This window comes from Schistocerca americana, chromosome 9 (assembly GCF_021461395.2).
Source record: "Schistocerca americana isolate TAMUIC-IGC-003095 chromosome 9, iqSchAmer2.1, whole genome shotgun sequence".
Taxonomy (NCBI): domain Eukaryota; kingdom Metazoa; phylum Arthropoda; class Insecta; order Orthoptera; family Acrididae; genus Schistocerca; species Schistocerca americana.
The window spans coordinates 160993335-160998354 of NC_060127.1; positions in this window are offsets into that span (position 1 = coordinate 160993335).

Sequence of the window (5020 nt, forward strand, 5' to 3'; positions counted from 1 at the left end):
GAAGCCTGAAAGTTTGACTCTGGAAGAGGATGAGAGGATAGTCATGGAAGAAAAGGTGACAAAGTGAAGCAGTAGTGTGAGAGGTACAGGCACAGAGCAGACAGATACAAGCACACGGAAATTAGCACATAATAGTTCTGAAGGACCCACATTGAAGTCTGAAGAAGGAAAGCAACAGACAAACCACTCTGGAGAAACACTCAAAGTCCTTGAGACGAATGAGGTGTTGTCCGTGCTGGTCGAGGCAGAGCCTTATTCATGAAATACGTAGCAGTGACAAAACACCAAAAGAAGCATTATTGGTTAAATGGTTAAAACAAGGAAGCAAAAGCCTGTTCTACTCTCAAACAATGCATGGGAAAAATGAACAGTTAAGTCTTTCTGTGTGAGCTCTGATTTCCCTTATTTTATTATGATGATCATTTCTCCCTACATAGGCAGGCACCAACAAAATATTTTCCCATTCTGAGGAGAAAGTTGGTCATTAAAATTTCAGGAGGAGGTCCTGCTGCAATGAAAGCTGGCTTTGCTTTAATGATCACCATTCTATTTCATGTATCATATCCGTGGCACTCTCTCCCCTGCTCTGTGATAGTACAAAAATGAGCTGGAACTTTTTGATGTCCTTCATGTCATATCTGATACGGATCCCACACCAAACAGCAATACTTTAGAAAAGGGCACACAAGTGTAGTGTAAGCAGTCTCTTTATTAAATCTGTAGATTTGTGCAATTTATCATGTAACAGAAATTTAGCATATCCTTTTTAGTGCTCATGTGGATGACTTCACACTTTTCGTGATTTACTGTAAATGGTCAGTTTTCGCACCATATAGATGTCTGTAGTAAATCATTTTGCAATTCGTTTTGATCCTCTGATGACATTATATGATGACAAATGACAGCATCATCTGCAAACAATCCAAGATGACAGCTTAGATTGTCCCCTAAATTGTTTATGTAGATCAGGAACAGCAGAAGGCCTGTAACACATCTTGGGGGAACACTAAATATTACTTATGTTTTACTTGATGACTTTCTGCCTGCTATTATGAACTGTAACATTTTTGACAGGAAACCACGAATTCAGTCACACAACTGAGATGAAAATCCATAGCCAAGCAAATTCGTTAAGACGCTGATGAGCAACTGTGTGAAACGTGTTCTGGAAATCTAGAAATATGGAGTCACTTTTACATCTTCTGTCAATAGCCCTCATTACTTTGAAAGAATAAAGGCTAGTTGTGTTTCAAAAGAAAGATATTTTCTGAATCTGTGTTGGTTGTTTATCGATAAATTGTTTTCCTCAAGGTAATCAATAACATTTGGGCACAGTATATGTTCCAATATCCTACTGCAATTTGTTGTTAATGATACAGGTCTGCAGTTCAGTGGATGGTAAAGGTGAATTCGTTAAGAATGAATCAAGGAAGACTAAAAAATTATCAGCAAAGTAAAAGTTAACTAGAAAATGAATTTATTTGAACGTTTCCATGAATTATCAGATTAGGTAGCCTGTTTTGACCCTTTTTCAGGCCACACAAACACTGCAGTTGCTTCCATGATCTGTTTCAGAGTTCCCTCCAACAGTTACAGATCGGATCCGACAGTTTAAATTCTTCATTCACATTGTGTTCATTTCCTTTGACTTGTAAAATCCATTTTAAGGTAAATCTATTTTAAGAAAACATTTCTTGGGATAGTAATATAAAAACAAAATGAGAAGTTTACAGACAGGAAGGTGATTAGAGCAGCTACACTTCTGGAGAATATTCTGAATGTTCTTAACATCCCACCCATGTACCTTTCTGTTATGTTTTTCCAGCTTCCACGTATGGGTGCTGGATCAATGGAAGTGTCACTTTACTTAGTTTCTGAAATTTTGTTTAAACCCAGGTGACTGTCAGTGGCTACACAATATGTCGATTTTTCCAGATTGGTACCCAAACCTTGCTTGTTGTAAACAAGTTACAAGGTGTTTGCAAATTCAGTTGCTTTTTCCTTTATTATTGGGCCACTGACTGTAATTCCTTTACTGCGTTGTTGTACAAGTCATATATAAACAGTTATTCCAAGTTCTTCTTACTCACCCTTTCTGATAACTCTCAGTTCACTTTCCATTTGGGTAGCATTCTGTCAAATTACGTATTTCTTTTTTTCAAACAATGGAAAATCCAGGATGGAATGTAACAATACCAGAGAAGGAACGTTGCTACTCACCATTTAGCAGAGATGCTGAGTTGCGATAGGCACAATAAAAAGATTCACACAATTAAAGCTTTTGGCCATTAAGGCCTTTGTCAGCAGTAGACACACATACACACACACACAAACTGACACACTCACATAAACGCAACTTGCACACACATTTGCAGTCTCAGAGAGCTGAGACCACACCATGAACAGCAGCACCAGTGCATGATGGGAGTGGCGACTGGGTGGGGGTAAGGGGAAGACTGGAGCGGGGAGGGGGAAGGATAGTATGGTGGGAGTGGCGGACAGTCAAGTGTTGCAGTTTAGACGGAGGGCAGGAGAGAAGATGCGGTGGGGGGAGGGGGCAAGTAGCGGAAAGGAGAGAAATAAAAGAAATTAAAAGACTACGTGTGGCAGTGAAATGACAGCTGTGTAGTGCTGGAATGGGAACAGGGACGTATTGCAGGGAAAGTTCTCACCTGCGCAATTCAAAAAGCTGGTGTTGGTGGGAAGGATCCATATGGCACAGGCTGTGAAGTAGTCATTAAGATGAGGGATATCATGTTTGGCAGCATGTTCAGCAACAGGGTGGTCCACTTGTTTCTTGGCCACAGTTTGTTGGAGGCCGTTCATGCGGACAGACAGCTTGTTGGAGTCATGCCTACATAGAATGCAGCACAGTGGTTGCAGCTTAGCTTGTAAATCACATGACTGGTTTCACAGGTAGCCCAGCCTTTGATGGGAAAGGTGATGTTAGTGACTGGACTGGAGTAAGTGGTGGTAGGAGGATGTATGGGACAGGTCTCACATCTAGGTCTATTACAGGGGTATGAGCCATGAGGTAAGGGATTGGGAGCAGGGGTTGTGTAAGGATGGACGAGTATATTGTGTAGTTTCGGTGGATGGTGCAATACCACGGTAGGAGGGGTGGGAAGGATAGTGGGTGGGACATTTCTCATTTCAGGGCACAGCGAGAGGTAGTTGAAACCTTGGCGGAGAATGTAATTCAGTTGCTCCAGTCCCGGATGGTACTGAGTTATGGGGGGAATGCTCCTCTGTGGCTGGACTGTGGGACTTTGGGAGGTGGTGGGAGACTTGAAAGATAAGGCATGGGAGATTTGTTTTTGTACAAGGATGGGAGGATAAGTGCAGCCAGTGAAGGCTTTAGTGAGACCCTCGGTATATTTTGAGAGGGACTGCTCATCACTGCAGATGCGATGACCATGAGTGGCCGTATGGAAGGAACTTCTTGGAATGGAATGGGTGGCAGCTGTCGAAGTGGAGGTATTGCTGGTGGTTAGTAGGTTTGATATGGATGGAGGTACTGATGTAGCCATCTTTGAGGTGAACGTCAACATCTAGGAATGTGGCTTATTGGGTCAAGTAGGACCAGGTGAAGCAAATGGGGCAGAAGTTGTTGAGGTTCTGGAGGAATGTGAATGAGGCGTTCCTCACCTTCAATCCAGATAGCAAAGATGTAATCAGTGAATCTGAATCTGAACCAGGTGACGGGAATCTGAATCTGAACCAGGTGAGGGGTTTAGAATTTTGGGTTTTTAGGAAGGATTCCTCTAGATGGTCCATGAATAGGTTAGCATAGGTTGGTGCTATGCAGGTGCCCATAGCCATACCATGGATTTGTTTGTAGGTAATGCCTTCAAAGGAGAAGTAATTGTGGGTGAGGATATAGTTGGTCATGGAGACTAGGAAGGAGGTTGTTGGTTTGGAATTCATAGGGCATCTGGGAAGGTAGTGTTCGACAGCATGGGCATTAGGAATGTTAGTGTACAGGGAGGTGGCATCAATAGCGATGAGCAGGGCACTGTGTGGTAAAGGGACAGGAACTGTGGAGAGTCGGTCAAGGAAATGGTTGGTATCTTTTATATAGGAGGATAGATTCCGGGTAATAGGTTGAAGGTGTTGGTCTACAAGAGCAGAGATTCTCTCAGTGGGGGCACGGTAACCGTCCACAATGGGGCGTCCTAGGTGGTTGGGTTTATGGACTTTAGGAAGCATGTAGAAGGTGGCAGTGTGGGGAGTGGTAGGTGTCAATAGAGATATGGACTCTGGGGAGAGGTTCTGGGATGGGCCTAAGGATTTGTGTAGTGACTGGAATGGGATCACTGTGGCTTGGTTTGTAGGTGGAAGTATCTGACAGCTGATGGAGTCCTTCTGCCACGTAATCCTTGCAGTTCAAAACAACGGTGGTGGAGCTTTTGTCAGCAGGTAGGATTATAAGGTCGGGATCAGTTTTTAGATGGTGGGCTGCAGTTCTTTCTGTGGATGTAAGGTTAGTTTGCATGTCGAGGGATTTGGGGAATGATGTTGAGGCAAGGTTCGAGGTTAAGAAATTCTGGAAAGTTAACAGGAAGTGGTCTGGAGGCAGTGGGGGTGGATCTCGGTTGGATGGAGGAGTGAACTGACTTAGGCAAGGCTCAATATTGGTCTGGTTGAGTTTGATTGGTCGGGTTGGTAGCGAGAAAGTGTTTCCACTGTAGGGACCGGTAGAACGAGAGAAGGTCTTTAACTAGTCCAGCATGGTTGAATTTGTTAGTGGGGCAAAAGGTGAGGCCTTTGGAAAGGACTGATATTTCTGTGGGACTAAGACTTCTGGAGGAAAGGTTCATAACTGTGTTGTGTGTCTGTTATGGTTCTGGGTTCTGTGTGGTGGTGGGACAGAGTTTTGGAGGGTTGGGTAAATGTTGTAGGTCTGCAAGACAGGGTTTGTCAACTATGAGGGTGCATGGGGGAGGTTTCGAGTTGCCTGTAGAAGTGGTGGACAGTGGTAATCTGAGGTGGGAGTAGGAAGCGAGTAGGATGGAGAGCT